Raw genomic sequence first — 24,058 nt, 5'->3', positions numbered from 1 at the left:
CATGTAAGGCTTTGTTGTGCCAGCTGTCAGCTCTGGTTTGGAGTGCAGTTTTCTTGTACTGACTCTTTGTCTGCTGTGCTTTGAGAAGTTTCCGATTATTGACTTCAATTAAAGCAGGTTCTTGGCTTTCCTTGATATATTCTGTCAGGGCATTGTGTTTTTCTTCTTCGACTGTTGTTTTGACTTGTCAAAGTCCTCTGCCCCCAGACTTTCTAGGCAGATAGAGCCGGTCAACATCACTGCAAGGATGTAATGAATTATGAATGGTCATGGGTTTTCTTGTTTTCTGTCCAAATTGTCCAGTTCTGCCTGCATCCAGTTTGTGATGCCAGCAGTATATCTTATGACAGGTATTATTATTATTATTATTATTATTATTATTATTATTAAATAGTCTTGGCTTATTCTTAGGTGCTTCTCAAATGTACTACAAGTTGAGCATAGATTTATGCTGGAAGACCTAGAGATTCCTTGAGAGGGTTTCTTTTTGGGGGATCTCTTTGGGGGAACATCCACATCAAAATAATAATAAAGACAGCACTTCACTTGCATCCCTTTGGGCCAAATTGAATTAAGCCTCTGTGATTTGCCTTTAATCTGGTGAGTTGTTTCTCTGTCCTGGCCTGTTTGGTTTAGCATACGCTCGCCGGGCACGGAGCCTCTTACCCGCAGACCTAGCTTATCCACTTCAAACCATTGAACATACAAGAATGCAATGGGGAGATAAACATGTTCCCATTTTAAGGATTCAAGGAGTTATAACCAAAAAAGGAAAAAAATTCTGAACTTATGGACCAAGGAAGAACTATATAACCCATTAGCCGTCGCCTGCCACGCGTTGCTGTGGCCCAGTCTAGTGATCTGGAAAATAAAGTAATGAGAAAGTGTTGGTTTCGAATATATGTAATTTATGTTTGTGGGTAAACAGTATTTCTTGCTGTTTTTTTGTCAGTGTGGATGTGGAGAGTGTCTGGTTGGCCTACTCTGGAACAGGCAACATATAATTGTCCTTCTTTAGGGGTCCTTTTCAAATCTAGGATACTATATCTGTCATATACATATGTGTGTGTGTGAGTGAATCATACCTATCTATCTATATCTATGGCTGGATGGTTCTTTGTCAGGAAGGCTTTGATTACGTTTTCTTGCCCTAGTGAAGGGAGTTGAACTGGATGGCCTTAAGTATGGGGGTTCTATGTGGGAGGTTTGCCCCAATTCTGTCGTTGGTGGGGTTCAGCATACTCTTTGATTGTAGGTGAACTATAAATCCCAGTAACTACAACTCCCAAATGTCAAGGTCTATTTCCCCCAAACTCCATCTGTTTTCATATTTGGGCAGGGGCGGCTCATCCATTACGCGAAGTAAGCGGTCGCAGAATATTTTTTTTGCCAGGGGCGCAGAGGCGCCTCTGTAAATGCCCCTCGACCGCCACTTGAGGAGCGCCCCCTCAGCTCACAACAGCCCTAGCAGTCCGGGGGGAGCCTCGGCTTTCTTGCCTCGCTGCCAGGCAATCCTCTTCCCAAAGGGGCCGGGCCCTTGAGCCTTGCCTAGCCCCTCTCGTTCCTGCTCCACCCAGCCACCGGGTGCGTGAGCAGAGCCGGCGCTCAATCGTTGTTCACGTTCGATCCCTTCCCCATGATCGGCTCCCTTTCCCGATCCCCTGGCGCTCCACCCGCCTCCTCTCCTCCCCCTAATCCGCAGGTGGTCCAAGGGGCGGAGCCGGCACGCTTGGCCTGCTTGGCCCGCTTCGGGTCCAGAGGCGTGTCTGAAGACCCCAGCGTGCGTACCAAAAGTTGCCTCTTCTCCTGACTTTCTCTTCAGCCATTGGGACCAAGAGAGAGAGAGAGAGAGAGCCTCTCCGGCTGGAGGTATCTCCCACCTCCGCTCCCTCCTTTGTTTTTGTGCCTACCTTCAGGAAAGGTGTGCATCTCGACCTCTCTCTCTCTCTCTCTCTCGCTCTCTCTCTCTCTCTCTCTTGGTCCCAATGGCTGAGGAGAAAGTCAGGAGAAGAGGTGACTTTTGGTGCACACGCCGGGGTCTTCAGGCACACCTCTGGACCCAAAGCAGGCCAGGCAAGGGAGCAAGTGCGGCAAGTGTAGTTACTGGGATGTATAGTTCACCTACAATCAAAGAGCATTCTGAACTCCACCAATGATGGAATTGAACCAAATATGGCACACAGAACTTCCACGACAAACAGAAAATATATATCAATGATTGGTTGGGGGGGGGGGCGACAAAATACTGTTTACTTACCGTTGAAAATTACCTAGGGCCTCCTCTGTATTTGGGCATATGGAATATTTGTGTTTGGTCCAGATCCATAATTGTTTGAGTCCACAGTGCTCTCTGGATGTAGGTGAACTACAACTCCCAAACTCAAGGTCAATGCCCACCAAACCCTTCTAGTGTTTTCTGTTGGTCATGGGAGTCCTGTGTGCCAAGTTTGGTTCAATTCCATCATTGGTGGAGTTCAGAATGCTCTTTGATTGTAGGTGAACTATAAATTGCAGCAACTACAACTCTCAAATGACAATATCATAATGTATTGAGTAATGGTCACTCCTTGTGTTGTGAGACGTTTTGTTTCCAAATTTGGTGTAATTTCGTTCATTGGTTCTTTTGTTTTTAAGGTACTCATTATGCCCAGAGCATTTATATATATATAGATGGGGACTTTGCAGGGTCAGAGGATAACCTTAGAGAAGTCGCCCTGTAAAGCCTCAGTTTGCATATAAATTCAGGCTTAATTTCCTCACTTTATTTATTTATTTATTTTGCCAGGGCTTATTTAGGAGCCTTTCTGCCCGTTTCCTCTTATTATTATCAAGGCTGGTGCGATCCCCCCGCCCCCCACTTTTCCTTTTGAAGCCCCAGATTCAAAGCCCTTCACAACAAAGGCCTAGAAAGAGATAAGCGCCGCCAAAACATCAGTCAGAATCAAAGACAAAAACACGACAGCAGGTGGAAACGAACTAAATGGGAGAAAACAAAACCCTGAAATGCAACAATCGCTTAAAAAGCCTACAATGCAAGACAGCAGGAGAGATCTCCCGGGTCTCAGGCAGCAGAAAAAGAAGAGTCTGCATTCCCAAGGAGACAATTTGGGAGCAAAATGGAGTTTTGCACAGTTTTGGGTTCTGCAATTAGAGTCAGCTATTGCAGCTTGGGATTCTGGGAGACGTAAATCTGCAGGGTCCTGGCCTTTCCTACCCTTATCAAACTACAACTCCTAGGATTCCATAGCACAGGTCTTCCTTACAACAAAAAAGTTGTTATTACAAAAACAACGACACTAGACATGCCACTCTGTAAGTGTAAGAGCAACACAATATGTGGGAAACCGATGATGAAAAATTGCTAACGTTACTCATTGGGAACGAAAGTAGAGAAGATTTACATACTTAATCCAAATTGCTAGATGAGATGGTTGTTGCTGTTGTTGTGGAGCTTGCAACAGTTACTTTTTTTGGAAACTCTTCTTGTTTTGTCAACATGGCTTTGGCGAGATTGAATTTTGGGGAAGAATTAGAGAAAGAGGAGGAGGAGGAGAGGAAGAGGAGAAAGAAGGAGAGGAAGAGGAGGAAGAAGACAAGGAAGAGGAAAAAGAAGAGGAGGAGGAGAGGAGAAGCAGAGGAAGAGGAAGAAGAGGAGGAGGAGGAGAAATAAGAAGAGGAGGAGGAGAAATAAGAAGAGGAGGAGGAAAAGAAAGAAAAGGAGGAGGAGGAAAAGAAAGAAAAGGAGGAGGAGGAAGAAGAAGATGATGATGAACAAGAAGAATTAGATAAAGAGGAGGAGGAAGAGGAAGAGGAGGAAGAGGAGGAAGAGGAGAGGAGGAAGAGGAAAAAGAAGAGGAGGAGAGAGAAACAGAGGAAGAGGAAGAAGACAAGGAGGAAGAGGAAGAAGAATTACAGAAAGAGGAGGAAGAGGTGGAAGAAGGAGAGGAAGAGGAGGAAGAAGAAAAGGAAGAGGAAAAAGAAGAGGAGGAGAGGAGAAGCAGAGGCAGAGGAAGAAAGGGAGGAAAAGGAAGAAAATGAAGAGAAGGAGGAAGAGGAGGAGGAGGAGGAGAAATAAGAAGAGGAGGAGGAAGAGGAAGAGGAAGAAGAAGAGAAGGAGGAGGAAGAGTGCTATTGCACACCACTACCCCTACCCCTAATAAAAAAGGATTTATATTTGAGAATGCATAGTTTTCCAAGGGCAACAAGCCAGAATGCGATAAAGCAGCATCCTCTCTTTAGCAAAAAGCCTCCCAGTCCTCCCCACCACCCCCAGATCTCTCTCAGCCTGTGATTGAACCCGAACCTGTGATTGTGTTTCAGTCTCCTGATGTTTCTGTGCCTGATGTGGGTAATGAGGAGGGAAACCAGTCTCCTGTTGCTTCTGATGTGGGGGATGCTGGGACTGACTCTGAGGTGCAAGATGGAGACACTTCGGTCAATGAGTTTCATGCAGACACTAACAGAGAGGCTTCGGTGCAAAGGGCAGATTCTCATGAGAATGTTTCTGTCAGGCCTTGGGAGGAAGGTTTACTCCCTCCGATTGTGAACTCTTCAGATTCTAGTTTGGAAAACAGTCTGGTACCTGGGAAAGGTAATGTGGAGTCAGATAAGCAGAGTCGGCGGCTGGAGATTAGCCAGAATTGACAAGAGGCCCAATGTTTACGTAGATCCAAAAGAATTCGTCAATTGAAGTCAAAGACTGGTGGAAAACAAAACCAGTTTTTGGGATTTAATGTTTGGCTGTAGAAAATCTTGTCAGATCAGGCATCATTTGGAAACCTAGCATAAGCCTCATGCAATTCCTGCTCAAATGGTCTTGTCTTCATGGATTTTTCTAGCCTTTCCAGGTGACTAGCAGCAACTGGTCTGTTCTTGTTTGAATCCATTGCCTTGGATTATACTTTCATACTTTTTGGACGTTGCTTTTGATTGCTACGTTTTGGACACTGTTTTATCTGGCTGCCTATGAATGCCTTATTGCTTTTTGGAATCTTATCTATCTTTACAAGCATTTATTTCTACTGGCTTTTTTACTACGCGTTAATAAAAAGGATTGTTTCTTCACTCAACGTGTGGTGTGTTTTTAGTCAGAGGGGCTATTTCTTGTTCTGGAGCGCAACACTAATCTATCTAGGCCAGTGGTTCTCAACCTTCCTAATGCCACGACCCCTCATGTTGTGGTGACCCCCAACCATAAAATTATTTTCATTGTTACTTCATAAATGTAATTTTGCTACTGTTATGAATCGTAATGTAAATATCCGATATGCAGGATGTATTTTCATTCATTGGACCAAATTTGGCACAAATACCCAATATGCCCAAATTTGGATACTAGTGGGGTTGGGGGAGGGACTGGTTTTATCATTTGAGAGTTGTACTTGCTGGGATTTATAGTTCACTACAATCAAAGGGCATTCTGATCTCCACCAATGATGGAACTGAACCAATCCTGGCACACAGGACTCCCATGACCAACATAAAACACTAGAAGGGTTTGGTGGGCATGGATCTTGAGTTTGGGAGTTGTAGTTCACCTACATCTGTGGACGCAAGCAATGATGGATCAGGACCAAATTTGTCACAAATACTCAATATGCCCAAATGTGAACACTAGTGGATTTTGGGGGAAATAGACCTTGGCATTTGGAGTTGTAGTTGCTGGGATTTATAGTTCACCTACAATCAAAGAGCATTCTGAACCCCACCAACAATAGAATTGGACCTAACTTTCCACACGTAACCCAGATGACCAAGAGAAAATACTGTGTTTTCTGATGGTCTTTGGCGACCCCTCGGACACCCTCTTGCGAACCCCCCAGAGGTCCTGACCCCCAGGTTGAGATACACTGATCTAGGCTAACTACTCATTGAGAGCTGGAGACTTGTGCAATCAGGAATGAAACCCAACAGGGATATTTCTCCGAATGCCATAGCGCAGTGTTTCTCAACCTGGGGGTCGGGACCCCTGGAGGGGTCGCAAGGGAGTGTCGGAGGGGTCGCCAAAGACCATCAAAAAACAGTATTTTCTGTTGGTCATGGGGGTTCTGTGTGGGAAGTTTGGTCCAATTGTGTTGTTAGTGGGGTTCGGAAAGCTCTTTGATTGTAGGTGAACTAGAAATCTCAGCAATTACAACTCCCAAATATCAAGGTCTGTTTTCCCCAAACTCCACCAGTGTTCACATTGGGGAATATTGAGTATCCGTGCCAAGTTTGGTCCAGATCCATCATTGTTTGAGTCTGCAATGCTCTCTGGATGTCGGTGAACTACAACTCCAAAACTCAAGGTCAGTGCTCACCAAACCCTTCCAGTATTTTTCGTTGGTTGTGGGAGTTCTGTGTGCCAAGTTTGATCCAATTCCATCATTGGTGGAGTTCAAAATGCTCTTCAATTGTAGGTGAATTATAAATCCCAGCAACTACAACTCCCAAATGACAAAATCAATTTTCCCTCCAACCTCACCAGTATTCAAATGGGGGCATATTGGGTAACGTAAGGTAAAAATTTTCCCCTGTCATTAAGTCCAGTCATGTCCAACTCTGAGAGTTGGTGCTCAATTTCTAGGCCAAAGAGCCAGTGTTGTCCATAGACACCTCCAAGGTCATGTGGCTGACATGACGGCATGGAACGCTGTCGTTGGGTATTTGTGCCAAATTTGGTCCAGTGAATGAAAATACATCCTGCGTTTCAGATTTTTACATTATGATTCATAACAGTAACAGAATTACAATTAGGAAGTAGCAACAATAATAATTTCATGGTTGGGGGTCACCACAACGTGAGGCACTGTATTAAGGGGTCGCGGCATTAGGAAGGTTGAGAACCACTGATCTAGGCTAACTACTCATTGAGAGCTGGAGACTTGTGCAGTCAGGGATGAAACTCAACAGGGATATTTCTCCGAATGCCATAGCGCAATATTAGAGCCCCAAACCCAAGGGATCTGCTTCCAGAGGGTCTGCATTTCCACACAGTTGAGTCAAGAGTGGCAGAAACCCAACAGGTAGAGTTCCCCATCTCCGGTTCCGAAAGGCCTCTGCTTTGCTATTCCAAGCTAGCATATCTGGAGCTGTTTGGCTCCAAAATGAAACATTGGCCAATTGGCGACAAAACCCACAGATTCCAGGGGGCTTTTCGCCTCTGATTAATACATCAAGCTCATAAACAAGTGAGTGTTTGGGAGCCTGGCTGGGAGAGCAGCAGGGCTGCGCGTGACTCAAAGCGGGATCCCCTGGAAGCCACGTCTTCGGCTGTGTCCCCACCTCCCACTGGGGGCTAATGAGGCCTTCGCCAAGCGCTTGGCTGGAAGCAAAGTGTAATTAGAAAGTTGCATTTATTTCTTTTTAACAGGTCTGGGAAAGGGGTTTTCCTCTTGGGTTCACGGCCTGGCACCAAAAAGCACCAGGTATCCCATCTCCACGAATCAAAGAAGAGCCCTCCATCGAGTCCAGGCCCATTCCGACATGCAGGAGGGCACCATTTGATCTTTCCTGACAGATGGCCACCCAACCTCATACACATTAGCAGGTGATGTTAAAAATAGGGCTATAGAATCAAACACTCCTAAAGTTGGAATAGGCACCAAGGGCCATCCAGTCCAACTTCTGTCTGTTAGCAGGAAGACCCCTTGAAGGCGCAGGTTTGCAGCTTGGGTGCGATCCTGGACTCATCACTGAGCCTGGAGCCCCATGTTTCAGCGGTGACCAGGGGAGCATTTGCACAGCTTAGACTCATGCGCCAGCTGCGCCCGTACCTCGGGAAGTCTGACTTGGCCACGGTAGTCCACGCTCTGGTTACATCCAATTTAGAATACTGCAACGCTCTCTACGTGGGGTTGCCCTTGAAGACGGCCCGGAAGCTTCAATTGGTCCAACGTGTGGCAGCCATGATACTAACAGGAGCGGGACGCAGGGAGCATACAATGCCCTTCTTGTACCAGCTCCACTGGCTGCCGATTTGCTACCGCACTCAATTCAAGGTGCTGGCGTTGGCCTATAAAGCCCTAAACGGTTCTGGCCCAAGATACCTATCCGACCGCATCTCCACCTACGAGCCCACCAGGACTTTGAGATCTTCTGGGGAGACCCTGCTCTCGATCCCTCCTGCCTCACAGGCACGGCTGGCGGGGACGAGAGATAGGGCCTTCTCGGTGGTGGCCCCTCGGCTGTGGAACGCCCTTCCCACAGATATTAGACTAGCTCCATCATTATTGGTATTCCGCAAAAAAGTGAAGACCTGGTTGTTCGAGCAGGCGTTCGAATAGTTGGCGCAATGAGTGTAATGAACATAGGAATGGAACAATGGATGACGGATTTGGATCATGTTTTCAGTGATGAGTCGCCAGTGAATGGCTATTGTTGTTAATTATATAGGATTGTTTAAGTGTTATGATGTTATTGTTTTTTACCGTGTACTGTATTTTTGCTGTTCTTGTTGTTAACCGCTGTGAGTCGCCTAAGGGCTGAGAACAGCGGTATACAAATAAAGTAAATAAATAAATAAATAAATAATAACGCTGGGCCTGTACATTAAACCGTACACAGGACATAAATTCTCTGTGCCCAACGGGACGCCGGGGCTGCCTCAGAATAAAGGCCCTTAGATTCCCCCAAACAGAGTCTTTAGAATGCTTAAAGTAAGTCCAACAAAGTTCTTTTATTAAGGAACAAACAGGAACAAACAGGTACTTTAACGGTTTTCTTTACAGTCTATAGGCTCTTTCAATCTTGTCCACTAGGAACAGGCACTGTCTTCTTAACTGTAGCTAACCGATGGGGAAATCCTAGCTTCTAATCTGGGCAGTCTGTACTTGCCTCTGTTGACGTGGAGCCCCTGCACCCGGTACCAACTGCGTCTGGCTTCCGCGAGTGACTTGCCTCAACAGAGCTTTGTAGACCTCCAGGGAAAAAGAAGGAGTTCAGGTTGCTGTGATGGCCGGCTGGAGTCCCTCAGCCAAGCTGTGGCTGTATGTCTCCTGGCCAAGCCGTAGGGCTGTATAACCCCGGCCAAGCTGTAAAAGACGAAGCTTTTCTACAGGAGCCACTTCGTTCTATGTCCTGTGTGAAAGGCTTCTCTGTGAGAACTAACTCAAAAAGGCTTTTTTCCCTCCAAAACTCAACAAGGGGCGGGATCAGGGAACCTAACTATAACTGGCAGGTGGCTTACCCTATAAATGCAAATTATAACAGGAAACCCCCTGCTGCAAAATCCCAAGCATGGGATTGCACACAAACATTTAAACACAGCAAATACATCTGGAGCTCCTGGAACAGCTGTTCCAGAACAATTTATTTAGAGTTTTTATAACCCGGTCTTCTCAACCGCCGGAGAGGGACTCAGGCCGGCTAACAACAGAGGATTCAATACAATAAGATCAAAGCAAATATACATCATCAATATAGGATACATTAAAATACAGATCATACAAATTACGAAAAAGTCAGTGAAATCACAAATTCATCGCCATCCGCCAGTGGTCAATAGTTATTGACTCAATCATCTTTCTGCAAATGCAGTCTCCCAAAGCCATGATTTTACCAGCTTTCTAAAAGTTAGGAGGGAAGAGGCAGATCTAATCTCCATGGCCGAGGGGCCACCACCGAGAAGGCCCTGTCCCTCGTTCCCACCAAACGCGATTGCGAAGGAGGTGGGACCGGGAGCAGGGCCCCTCCAGAAGATCTTAACAACCTTGATGGTTCATAGGGGAGAATCCTTTCGGACAGGTAAATTGGACCGGAACTGTTTAGGGATTTATAGGTCAACACCAGCACCTGGAATTGTGCTCGGAAGCTGATTGACAGCCAGTGGAGCTGATGCAACAGAGGAGTAGTATGCTCCCTGTTAGTAATCTGGCTGCCACTCGTTGGACTAACTCTAGCTTCTGGGCAGTCTTCAGAGGCAACCCCACATAGAGAGCGTTGCAGTAGTCTATACGGGATGTAACCAGAGCGTGTACCACTGTGGCCAAGTCAGACTTCCCAAGGTACAGGTACAGCTGGTGCACAAGTTCTAAGCCTTCCCGAAAGATGGCCATCCAGCCTCCGTTGAATCATAGAATCCTAGAGTTGGAAGAGACCCCAAAAGTCATCTGGTCCATGCTCATTCTGACATGCATGACACAATCAAATCCTTCCCAATAGATGGCTGTCCAGCCTCTGCTGAAAGATTTACATAGAATCCAAGAGTTGAAAGAGTCCCTAAAGGCCATCCAGTCCAATCCTCTTCTGCCATTTGGGAACACCCAATCAAAGCCCCCCAGACAGATGGCATCAGTAGGAGTCTAGTGGCTAGATCTAGGGAAGTTTACAATTATGTTTATGATTATGATTGTTTTTATATTTTATCTGATGTATTTAATTATTTGTAACTTTTGGCCTTGTCCCTTGTAAGTCGCCCCGAGTCCCCTCGGGGAGATGATTGGCGGGGTATAAAAATAAAGTTATTATTATTATTATTATTATTATTATTATTATTATTACTACTACTACTACTACTACGACTACTATTACGAGTCGTCCCCTGCCACACATTGCTGTGGCCCAGTCTGTGTATATGTGTTTTGTGTGTGTATATATGTGTGTGTATATATGTGTCTATTTGTGTATATGTGTTTGCGTATATGTGGGTGTATATATGTGTGTATGTGTGTGTGTATATATATACGTGTGTATATATTTGTGTATTTCTGTGTTTATATGTGTACATGCATATTGTGTATATGTGTGTGCTTGTCTATATGCATATTTGTGTGTGTGTATCTATGTATGTGGATATGTATGTGTGCATGTATATGTGCATGTGTATATGTATATATGTGTGTATGTATATGTATGTGTATATATATTTGTATGTCTGTGTTTGTGCATATATATTTGTGTGTGTGTATGAATGTGTGCATGTGCATATGTATATGAGTGTATGTGTATATGCATATATGGTGTATTTTTTGGGTTTTTAAGTCTGTTCCGCTGGGGTTTTGTGTGTGTGTGTGTGTGTTTATGGGTGATGGACACTCGTTGGACTGTTCGGTGCATTGTGTCCACATTTTGTGTCAATTCGTCCAGTGGTTTTTGAGTTATGTTAATCCCACAAGCGAACATTACATTTTTATTTATATAGATTATTGTTGTTGTTGTTGTTGTTATCTGACTGACTGTATTGATGATTTGGCTTGTGTAATGTGATGATGATGTTTTTATTGCACTTATATTTTAATGTGTAATGATGATGCATTGTGTTGTTTTTGTATATTATAGTATATGAACACATGTTGTGAACTAGCCTGAGTCCCTCCTTGGAGGTGATGTTGACAAGCTGGAATGTGTCCGGAGGAAGGCAACTCAAAGAATCAAGGGTCTGGAGTACAAGCCCTATGAGGAGCGGCTTAAAGAGCTGGGCATGTTTAGCCTGAAGAAGAGAAGGCTGAGAGGAGACGTGAGGAGGACCATGTATAAATACTTGAGGAAGTCATAGGGAGGAGGAGGGAGCAAGCTTGTTTTCGGCTGTCCTGGAAACTAGGACATGGAACAATGGCTTCAAACTACAAGAAAGGAGATTCCACCTGAACATGAGGAAGAATTTCTTGACTGTGAGAGACGTTCAGCAGTGGAACTCTCTGCCCTGGAGTGTGGTGGAGGCTCCTTCTTTGGAAGCTTTTAAACAGAGGCTGGACGGCCATCTGTCAGGGGTGATTTGAATGCAATATTCCTGCTTCTTGGCAGAATGGGGTTGGACTGGATGGCCCACGAGGTCTCCTCCAACTCAATGATTCTATGAGTCTAGTGTCCAATTCATGGGAAATCATTGTCCACCTCTATTCTAACTTCCTGACTGTGAGAGCTGTTCAGCAGTGGAACTCTCTGCCCCGGAGTGTGGTGGAGGCTCCTTCTTTGGAGGTTTTTAAACAGAGTCTGGATGGCCATCTGTCAGGGGTGATTTGAATGCAATATTCCTGCTTCTTGGCAGAAAGGGGTTGGACTGGATGGCCTACAAGGTCTCTTCCAACTCTAGCATTCTATGATTCTCGGCTGCCAAAGGGATTAATAGTTTCCAGGCCTTTCACCATGGCGGTCGCCCTTCTCTGGACTCCTTCCAACTTGGCAATATCTTTCCTGAATTGCCTGCCTTGGGGTCACTGTAAGTCAGAAATGTGAGAAATGCATTTCTAACAATAGAGCCGAATCTTTCGCCCACCCGATTCATTCCAACATAACCAGAGGGACTTTTCTCCTCCAGAATTTAGCGGATCATGTCGTCGGGTGGTTATAACTACTTATGAGGTTTCCGGCAGGAATTGAAGAGCGGAGAAGAATGGCTTGCTTGGATGAAGTTGGAGACTCTGGTAAACACACACAAAACACAGGCCCCCGCCTTCGCTTTTACGCTCGTCGGTTTAAATGTATTTGCCTGATCTCTGCCCTCAATTAATTTGATTTCTCCCGACGACATTGATGTCAACAGTCGCCCGCATTGGGCTCATTTGGCTTCGGCGTCGAGGAACCCGAGTCCACATTGGGTTCGTTAATGAGTTAATCAGCTTCAGGAAGCCGTTCCCCTAATGAGAGCTGCTCCCTCTGCGTTGAGCAATGGCAGCCGTCCAATCGCGAGGCCCTCGGATCTCCAGATTGAGAGATGGAAACGAATGTTCAAGGGAAGGCCTCTAGACCTTTCCCCAAAATCAATTAATTCCATACCCAGTTCCTCATGCCAAGTTAAACCTTGTTAGGGTTCCCTTTAGCACAGCCTCTTCTCTACTGGAACGGACCCTGGACATTCCTACAAGGATGGGAAATGGGGACTTTGAAGATCTAGGGCAGTGGTTCTCCACCTTCTCAACTACGTATGCTTGCCATATTATCTTTTGCTTTGCAGTCAAAAGATGGGACAGAGTTACTTTTCTGACTGTGCAAACTCTAAACCTTGGTTCCTACTGCCATGACCCCTTAATGCAGTTCCTCAGGTTGTGGTGACCCCCAACCATAACATTATTTTCGTTGCTACTCCAGAACTGTACTTTTGCAACTGTAAATATCTGCTACACAGGATGTATTATCATTCACGGGACCAAATTGGGAACAAATACCTGATATGCCCAAATTTGGATAGTGGTGGGAATGGAGGGGAGATTGATTTTGTCATTTAGGAGTTGTAGTTGCTGGGATTTATAGTCCACCTACAATCAAAGAGCATTCTGAACTCCACCAGCGATGGAATTGAACCAAACTTGGCACAAAGAACTTCCACGACTAACAGAAAATACTGGAAGGGTTTAAATAGGCATTGACCTTGAGTTTTGGAGTTGTAGTTGGCACAAATACTCAATATACCCAAATGTGAACACTGGTCGAGTTTGGGAAAAACAGACCTTGACATTTGGGAGTTGAAGTTGTTGGGATTTATAGTTCACCTACAATCAAAGAGCATTCTGAACTCCAACAATGATAGGATTGAACCAAACGTGGCACACAGAACTCCCACAACCAACAAAAAATACTGGAAGGGTTTGGTGGGCATTGACCTTGAGTTCTGGAGTTGTAGTTGGCACAAACACTCAATATGCCCAAATGTGAACACTGGTGGAGTTTGGGGAAAATACACCTTGACATTTGGGAGTTGTACTTGTTGGGATTTATAGTTCACCTACAATCAAAGAGCATTCTGAACCCCACCAACTATGGAATTGAACCAAAATTGGCACACAGGACTCCAACGACCAACAGAAAATACTGGAAGGGTTTGGTGGGCATTGACCTTGAGTTTCGGAGTTGTAGTTTACTTACATCCAGAGAGCAGTGTGTACTCAAACAATGATGGATCTGGACCAAACTTGGTACAAATACTCAATACGTTCAAGTGTGAATACTCGTGGAGTTTAAGGAAAATAGACTTTGACATTTGGGAGTTGTAGTTGCTGGGATTTATAGTTCACCTACAATCAAAGAGCATTATGAACTCCACCAACGATGGAATTGAACCAAACTTGGCACACACAACTCCCATGACCAAGAGAAAATACTGGAAGGGTTTGGTGAACATTGACCTTGAGTTCTGGAGTTGTAGTTTACTTACATCCAGAGAGCAGTGTGGATTCAAACAATGATGGATCTGGACCAAACTTAGTATGAATACTCAATTTGACAAAATGTGAACACCGGTGGAGTTTGGGGAAAATAGACCTTGACATTTGGGAGTTGTAGTTTCTGGGATTTATAGTTCACCTACAATCAAGCAGCATTCTGAACCCCATTTCTCCTGACGTTTCGCCTGCATCTATGGCAGGCATCCTCAGAGGTCTGCTGGAGCTGGGAAAAAAAGGGGGTTTATATATCTGTGGAATGACCAGGGTGAGACAAAAGGCTTTTGTAAGTTGGGCTAGGTGTGGATCTTTTCAACTGACCACCTTGATTAGCATACAATGGGCTGACTGTGCCTGGAGCAAACTCTTCTGAAAGGTGATTAGATGTTTGCTCCAGGCACAGTCAGCCCATTGTATGCTAATCAAGGTGGTCAGTTGAAAAGATTCACACCCAGCCCAACTTACAAAAGCCTTTTGTCTCACCCTGGTCATTCCACAGATATATAAACCCCTCTTTTCCCAGCTCCAGCAGACCTCACCCTCTGAGGATGCCTGCCATAGATGCAGGCGAAACGTCAGGAGAAATGCCTCTAGAACATGGCCATATAGCCCGAAAAAACCCACAAGAACTGAGTGATTCCGGCCATGAAAGCCTTCGACAATACAATAAGCAGAGCTGTTCAACACTGGAACTCTCTGTCTCGGAGTCTGCTAGAAGTTCCTTCTTTGGTTGCTTTTAAACCGAGACTGTCGGCAGTGCTTTGATGGTGCTTTTCCTGCGTGACAGAATGAGATAAGACTAGATGGCCCAACTCTATGATTTGACACAAGTAATACATTTTGGGGGGAGAGTTTTCCAGACATGGTGAGTTCCGTGCTCTGGCTTTCAAAGCTCACCACATACTATGGCCCTCAGGCTGTTGTGGCCCACGGTCTGTCTGGCCTGGCACAACTGCCGCGGGGGGCAAGCCTTGAGCAGAAACAGACTCTCTCCAGAATATTGAGTCAGCTGAAGAAAAGATAACACAACTTAACAAAATGTGAAAACTTTTCCGTTCTTGGTTTGAAACTCGCATTTCCTTTTCGTTGTGTTGTTCTTACTTTGAAAGTAGTTGTTCTACTCCAGAAACTTCGTTTTTGTTGCTGTCACAAAGTAGGTTGAATCGGTTGAGATCATAGAATCCTAGAATCCAAGAGTTGGAAGAGACCTCCTGGGCCATCCAGTCCAACCCCATTCTGCCAAGAAGCAGGAATATTGCATTCAAATCACCCCCGACAGATGGCCATCCAGCCTCTGCTTAAAAGCGTCCAAAGAAGGAGCCTCTACCACACTCCGGGGCAGAGAGTTCCACTGCTGAACGGATCTCACAGTCAGGAAGTTCTTCCTCATGTTCAGATGGAATCTCCTCTCTTGTAGTTTGAAGCCATTGCTCCGCGTCCTAGTCTCCAAGGAAGCAGAAAACAAGCTTGCTCCCTCCTCTCTCCCTGTGGCTTCCTCTCACATATTTATACATGGCTCTCATCATATCTCCTCTCAGCCTTCTCTTCTTCAGGCTAAACATGCCGAGCTCCTTAAGCCGCTCCTCATAGGGCTTGCTCTCCAGACCTTTTATCATTTTAGTCGCCCTCTTCCTCTGGACACATTCCAGCTTGTCAATATCTCTCTTGAATTGTGGTGCCCAGAACTGGACACAATATTCCAGGTGTGGTCTAACCAAAGCGGAATAGAGCATGGGGAGCATGACTTCCCTGGATCTAGACACTATGCTCCTATTGATGCAGGCCAAAATCCCATTGGTTTTTTTTGCCGCCACATCAGATTGTTGGCTCATGTTTAACTTGTTGTCCACGAGGACTCCAAGATCTTTTTCACACATACTGCTCTCGAGCCAGGCATTGTCCCCCATTCTGTATCTTTGCATTTCGTTTTTTATCCCTAAGTGGAGTATCTTGCATTTGTCCCTGTTGAACTTCATTTTGTTAGTTTTGGCCCATCATCTCTCTAATCTGTCAAGATCATTTTGAATCCTGCTCCTGTCCTCTGGAGGATTGGCTCTCCCTCCCAATTTGGTGTCGTCTGCAAACTGGATGATCCTGCCTTGGAGTGAGAAGCTGAGCCTGAGTTCTCTTGTCTTGGTTCAAATCAAGCCTTGGTTTTGGATTTTAATATCCTGGAAGTCTTCTATGTTCTTGTTCATGTACTCCTGTTCAAGTTTTTACTAGTTATACCTTCGTGCTGGTGGTCTCACGTTGTACCCGTGATTGATGGCTGTTCCTGGACTTTGTCACCTCTGGAACTTTATGAGACATTTGGACTATTATTAGGTTATCACCTGTTGCTAAACCTTTTTGGTTTATATCGCTTCCTTTCTTATTCCTGCTTTTTATATGCTTTTCATGTGTTTTACAATAAACTGTTTGCTTATATATCTGGTCTCTTGTGTGGTGCGCTGGTCATAGGTGTTTCTGGGTCTGGAGTGCCCACTGACCAATTACAAACAGTATAGATCTAGCCATAGGAAATAATATTTATAACTCAGGAGCAAAACAATAACGTTGCACAGTATTGGGGAGGATCAAGAGATTTTTTTTTACAGATCAATATGTTTTTATTTTCAATGTACATATTCATTAAAAAGGTGCTGAACCTGACTCAGCATGTAGAAGATGTGCATATATCGCAAGTGCTGAACCTGACTCAGCACATAGAAGATGGCTTTGAAAGGCAGCAGATCACAGGAGTTGTCTTCATAGACTTGTCAGCGGCTTATGATACCGTAAACCACTGCCTCCTCCTGAGAAAAATGTATAGTATCACAAAGGATGACCACCTCACCCGCCTCATAGGAAACCTGCTACAAAACAGGAGCTTTTTTGTTGAGTTCCAGGGCCAGAGAAGCAATGGTGGAAACAGAAGAACGGCCTGCCTCAGGGGAGCGTGCTTGCTCCATCCATGTTCAACATCTACACAAATGACCAGCCACTGCCAGAAGGGACAGAGAGCTTCATCTATGCTGATGATCGTGCCATTACCGCGCAAGCAGGGAGCTTTGAGATGGTTGAACAGAAGCTTTCCGAAGCTCTAGGTGCTCTTACTGCCTATTACAGGGAAAACCAGCTGATCCCCAACCCATCCAAAACACAGACATGTGCCTTTCATCTGATGAACAGAGAAGCATCCCGAGCTCTGAAGATCACCTGGGAAGGAATCTTACGGGAGTATTGCAGCACACCCACATACCTGGGAGTCACTCTGGACTGTGCTCTGACCTACAAGAAGCACTGCCTGAATATCAAGCAAAAAGTGGGTGCTAGAAACAATATCATAGGAAAGCTGACTGGCACAACCTGGGGATCACAACCAGACACAGTGAAGACATCTGCCCTTGCGCTGTGCTACTCTGCTGCTGAGTATGATGCCCAGTGTGGAACACATCTCACCACGCTAAAACAGTGGATGTGGCTCTTAATGAGACATGCCACATTATCACGGGGTGTCTGCACCCTACACCACTGGAGAAATTACACTGTTTCGCCGGTATTGCACCACCTGATATCCGCCAGGAAGTAGCAGCCAATAGTGAAAGGACCAAGGCAATGACATCCCCAGCTCATCCTCTGTTTGGGTATCAGCCAGGACGTCAACGACTTAAATCAAGAAATAGTTTTCTAAGATCTACAGAGACACTCGCTGGAACACCCCAGCAAGCGAGAGTCCAAAAGTGGCAGTCTCAAACCCAGAACCTCAATCAATGGCTGACACCCAATGAGAGACTCCCCCCTGGGCACACAGAGGACTGGGCGACTTGGAAGGCGCTGAACACACTGCGCTCTGGCACCACAAGATGCAGAGCCAACCTTAAGAAATGGGGCCACAAAGTGGAATCCACGACATGCGAGTGCGGAGATGAGCAAACCACTGACCACCTGCTGCAATGCAATCTGAGCCCTGCCACATGCACAAGGGAGGACCTTCTTGCGGCAACACCAGAGGCAACTACCAAGCTTGCAAATTCTGTGTTTTGTCTGTTTGTCTGTTTGTTTTTGTTAAAAATGTAATACAAATGTCTGGTTGCTGATTACACAATAAATAAATTAAAAAGGTGAAACAAATCTATATACATATATATGCATGAAACAATATAATACTTCCTAAAGCCTCTCTAAGTGTTTTAAAAGTGCAATACAAAAGTTCAAAAGCAATTAAGTGGCTAAAAAACAGGTCCTCCAGTGTGAGTTTATTATTATCTTCCCTCAAAACATTGACCCTAGAGACATGCTGGAAGAACTAGAAAACTCTAGAGAGGTGTTCTCTCTTGGAAAACAAATAGAATTTTTTGACAAGTCCTGGGCCCATAACTCCAGCAAACATGAAGGTCTGACTGAATCCAATATTCACATGCCCCATAAAGATAAATGAAGAATATGAAGGTGCAAGTCAGATCCAAAGTTGCCATGCCCTTTGGCACGAGAAGGAAATGAGAAGCAAGCCTTCTATTCCTCATCTCCGCTTCTCTCTGGTTTATTTTGATTTGGCATCAGATGCATCCGGAGCCTTGCCTGCCTGCCAGGGATGCCTCCCCATCTCCATTTGGGTGTTTTCCAGGTATGCCTGGAAGCACTTCCCCATCTCCCAGTGGGAGCCTGCCTTTCATGACTACATCGTGTTCCCTGCCACTAACACTCAACGTACACACGGCTTCCCTCTCTTGCTGCCTCAAGGCAAGGATGCGCCGGTGCCGGATCCCAAAGTCCCAGGGCCAGCCACAGGTTTCCATGAGAAGAAAGGAAAGGCAACCACCCTCCAGTGCACCCAGAGCATTGGAAGAGCTATCCAAGGTCCTGAGCCCTAGCTCAGACTAAGTTCAGCACCATGGAGAGCTCCTCAAAAGACACTGCATGCAATACAGTGGCTTTCTTATCATACCAGAGACTTGTTTAGATTGAGTTGGTTAGATAAGGACAGTGTTTCCCAATGGATGGAGGGAGTGATGGAGGGAGGGAAGGAAGGAAGGAAGGAAGGAAGGAAGGAAGGAAGGAAGGAAGGAAGGAAGGAAGCTGGAGTAGAAAAAGGGGTAGAAGGAAGGAAGGAAAGAACGTGGATAGATGGATCAAAAGATGGATGGAAGAAAGGAAACTGGGATGAAAGATGGAAGGAAGCTGGGGTAGAGGGAGGAATAGAAGGAAGGAAAAGGGAAACTGCATGGATGGAAAAATAGAAGCAAGCCAGGAAGGAAGGAAGCCTGGATGAAGGGATGGATGGAAGGAAGAACACAGCTAGAGTAGAGAGAAGGATAGAAGGAAGGCAGAAGGAAATTCGGTGGATGGAAAGAGAAAAAATCAAGCAAGGAATCTGTGATGAGGGATGGATGGAGGCAAAAGAAAGCAAGAAAGAAAGAACCTGGGGTAGAGGGAGGGATAAAAGGAAGGCAGAAGGAAATTCGGTGGATGGAAAGATAGAAAAAATCAAGCAAGGAAGCTGGGATTGAGGGATGGGTGAAGGGAAGGGAAGAACACAGGAAGAGTAGATGGAGGGAAGGAAGGAAGGAAGGAAGGAAGGAAGGAAGGAAGGAAGGAAGGAAGGAGGAAAAAAAGGAAGGAAGCTGGAGTAGAAAGAGGGGTAGAAGGAAGGAAGGAGAGAAGGTGAATAGATCAAAAGATGGATGGAAGGAAGGAATCTGGGTTGAAGGATGGATGGAGGAAAAAGAAGGAAGGAAGCTGGAGTAGAAAGAGGGGTAGAAGGAAGGAAGGAGAGAAGATGAATAGATAGATCAAAAGATGGATGGAAGGAAGGAATCTGGGATGAAAGGATGGATGGAGGAAAAAGAAGGAAGGAAGCTGGAGTAGAAAGAGAGGTAGAAGGAAGGAGAGAAGGTGGATAGATCAAAAGATGGATGGAAGGAAGAAATCTGGGATGAAGGATGGATGGAGGAAAAAGAAGGAAGGAAGCTGGAGTAGAAAGAGAGGTAGAAGGAAGGAGGGAGAGAAGGTGGATAGATCAAAAGATGGATGGAAGGAAGGAATCTGGGATGAAGGATGGATGGAGGAAAAAGAAGGAAGGAAGCTGGAGTAGAAAGAGAGGTAGAAGGAAGGAAGGAGAGAAGGTGGATAGATCAAAAGATGGGCGGAAGGAAGGAATCTGGGATGAAGGATGGATGGAAGGAGGGAAAAAAGAAGGAAGCTGGGGTAGAGGGAGGAACAGAAGAAAGGAAAAAGGAAACTGCCTGGATGGAAAAATAGAAGCAAGCCAGGAAGGAAGGAAGCCTGAGTGAAGGGATGGATGTAAGGAAGAACACAGCTAGAGTAGAGGGAAGGATGGAAGAAAGGAAGGAAGGTAGATGGATGAATGGATTGAAAGATGGATAGGAGGAAGGAATCTGTGATGAGGGATGGATGGAGGCAAAGAAAGAAAGAAAGAAGGAAAGAAAGAAAGAAAGAAAGAAAGAAAGAAAGAAGGAAGGAAAGACCCTGGGGTAGAGGGAGGGATAGAAGGAAGGAAGAAGGAAATTGGGTGGATGGAAAGATAGAAAGAATCAAACAAGCAAGGAAGCTGGGATTGAGGGATGGATGAAGGGAAGGGAAGAACACAGGAAGAGTAGATGGAAGGAAGGAAGGAAGGAAGGAAGGAAAGAAAAAAGGAAGGAAGCTGGAGTAGAAAGAGGGGTGGAAGTAAGGAAGGAGAGAAGGTGGATAGATCAAAAGATGGATGGATGGAAGGAATCTGGGATGAAGGATGGATGGAGGGAAAAGAAGGAAGCTGGGGTAGAGGGAGGAAAGGAAGGAAGGAAGGAGAGAAGGTGAAGAGATAGATCAAAAGATGGATGGAAGGAAGGAATCTGGGATGAAGGATAGTTGGGGTGGGGGGGGGGGAGAGGGAAGCTGGGGTAGAGGGAGAAATAGAAGGAAGAAAAAAGGAAACGGCATGGATGGAAAAACAGAAGCAAGCCAGGAAGGAAGGAAGCCTGGATGAAGGGATGGATGGAAAGAAGAAAAGAACACAGCTGGAATAGAGGGAAGGAAGGAAGGAAGGAAGGAAGGAAGGAAGGAAGGAAGGTAGATAGATAGATGGATTGAAAGATGGATGGGAGGAAGAAATCTGGGATGAAGGATGGATGGAGGCAAAGAAAGAAAGAAAGAACCTGGGGTAGAGGGAGGGATAGAAGGAAGGAAGAAGGAAATTGGGTGGATGGAAAGATAGAAGAATCAAACAAGAAAGGAAGCTGGGATTGAGGGATAGATGAAGGGAAGAGAAGAACACAGGAAGAGTAGGTGGAGGAAGGAAAAAAGGAAGGAAGCTGGAGTAGAAAGAGAGGTAGAAGGAAGGAAGGAGAGAAGGTGGATAGATCAAAAGATGGATGGAAGGAAGAAATCTGGGATGAAGGATGGATGGAAGAAAAAGAAGGAAGGAAGCTGGAGTAGAAAGAGGGGTAGAAGGAAGGAAGGAGAGAAGGTGGATAAATAGATCAAAAGATGGATGGAAGGAAGGAATCTGGGATGAAGGATGGATGGAGGAGGGAAAAAGAAGGAAGCTGGGGCAGAGGGAGGAATAGAAAGAAGGAAAAAGGAAACTGCATGGATGGAAAAATAGAAGCAAGCCAGGAAGGAAGGAAGCCTGGATAAAGGGATGGTTGGAAGGAAGGAAAGAACACAGCTGGAGTAGAGGGAAAGAAGGAAGGAAGGAAGGAAGGAAGGAAGGAAGGAAGGAAGGAAGGAAGGAAGGAAGGAAGGAAGGAAGGAAGGAAGGAAGATAGATGGGTGGATTGAAAGATGGATGGGAGGAAGAAATCTGGGATGAAGGATGGATGGAGGCAAAGAAAGAAAGAAAGAAAGCAAGAAAGAAAGAAAGAAAGAAGGAACCTGGGATAGAGGGAGGGATAGAAGGAAGGAAGAAGGAAAATGCATGGATGGAAAGATAGAAGGAATCAAACAAGCAAGGAAACTGGGATGGAGGGAGGGAAGGAAAGAACACAGCAAGAGTAGATGGAGGGATGGATGTATGGATGGAAGGAAGAAAGGTAGGATGGATGGATGGATGGAAGGAAGGAAGGAAGGAAGGAAAAGCATGTTGGAGTATATGAAAGGATAGAAGGAAGGAATGAGGGAGGGAAGGAGGGAGGGAGGGGGGCACATCCCTGTCTTCTGCATTCTTGCAAACCACATGGGAAATGCCTGCGACTGAGCATTGCCTGTGTGAAGGCATCTGCTCCTTCCTTGTTGTGGTGTGGGCTTTGCTGTCCAAGCCACTCCGCTCTCTCGCTCCAAATGTGTCACAATCACGCTGCACTCCACTGCTTTAAAAGCTCAACTTTACTTAAAACAGTGAAACAAGGAAAACTAATCTGCTGCTGCCAGACCTAATGGCTGTGCCTCTTGTACACACACACATGCACGCCCACACATCTGTCCCAGGCATTTTTCTTTTAAATTACCCAGATTATTATTTTTTTTTAAAGGATGAAGCATGTTCCTAGCCATCGAGAGAAGACTGGGAAGGCTGAACACATGTGACATGCTTTTGCTCCTTCAAGTGGCTCCTAGGAGATGGCTAGGAACAAGAAGAGCATGGTTGTTGCTTTGTCTACGTTCACCCAGGGGCAAAGTAAGGGTTAGGGTTAGGGTTGTGTTTTCCAGGTATGCCTGGAAGCACTTCCCCGTCTCCCAGTGGGTTTCCCCCTTCCCCCTCCCTCCCTCTATTACAACCTATATCCTTCCTTCTACCTTTTCCCCCTCTTTCCCATCTTGTTTCCATTTCAACCTCCCTCCCTCTTTCTACCTTCCTTCCATCCTTCCCCCTCTCCCTCCATCCCTCCCTCCCTCAATTACAAACTATTTCCTTCCTTCTACTTTCCTTCCTTCCTTCCCTCTTTCCCACCTTCCTTCCATGTCAACCTCTGTTCTTCCTTCTACCTTCCTTCCTTCCCCCTCTCCCTCCCTCCATTACAACCTATTTCCTTTCTTCCCTCTTTCCCGCCTTCCTTCCATTTCAACCTCTTTTCTTCCTTCAATCTTCTTTCCTTCCTTTCTCCTCTCCCTCCCTCAGTTACAACCCATTTCCTTCCTTCCCTCTTTCTCATCTTCCTTCCATTTCAACCTCCTTCCTTCCTTCTACCTTCCTTCCCCCTTTCCCACCTTCCTTCCATTTCAACCTCCTTCCTTCTACCTTCTTTCCTTCCTTTCTCCTCTACTTCCCTCCATTACAACCCATTTCCTTCCTTCTACCTTTCTTCCTTCTTTCCCACCTTCCTTCCATTTCAAATTTTTTTCTTCCTTCTATCTTCCTTTCATCCTTCCCCCTCTCTCTCCCTCCATTACAACTCATTTCCTTCTACTTTCCTTCCTTCCTTCTTCCTTCCCTCTTTCCCACCTTCCTTCCATGTCAACCTTTTTCCTTCCTTCTACCTTCCTTCCATCCTCCCCCCACTCCCTCCCTCCATTACAACCTATTTCCCTCCTTCTACCTTCCTTCCTTCCTTCCTTCCTTCCTTCCCTCTTTTCCACCTTCCTGCCATTTCAACCTCCTTTCTTCCTTCTACCTTCTTTCCTTTCTTTCTCCTCTCCCTCCCTTGGTTACAACCCATTTCCTTCCTTCCCTCTTTCCCACCTTCCTTCCATTTCAACCTCCTTCCTTCCTTCCTTCCTTCCTTCCTTCCTGCCTTCCTGCCTTCCTGTCTTCTTTCCATTTCAACCTCCTTCCTTCTACCTTCTTTACTTGCTTCCTCCTCTACCTACCTCCATTACAACCCATTTCCTTCCTTCTACCTTCCTTCCTTCCTTCCTTCCTTCCTTCCTTCCTTCCTTCCCACCTTCCTTCCATTTCAACCTACTTCCTTCTACCTTCTTTCCTTCCTTCCTCCTCTATCTCTCTCCATTACAACCCATTTCCTTCCTTCCCTCTTTCCCACCTTCCTTCCATTTCAACCTCCTTCCTTCTACCTTCCTTCCTTCTTTCCTTCCTTCCCACCTTACTCCCATTTCAACCTCCT

Source organism: Anolis sagrei, chromosome X (genome assembly GCF_037176765.1).
Source record: "Anolis sagrei isolate rAnoSag1 chromosome X, rAnoSag1.mat, whole genome shotgun sequence".
Taxonomy (NCBI): domain Eukaryota; kingdom Metazoa; phylum Chordata; class Lepidosauria; order Squamata; family Dactyloidae; genus Anolis; species Anolis sagrei.
The sequence above is the reverse complement of the archived record's forward strand: the minus strand, read 5'-3'. Positions refer to the sequence as shown.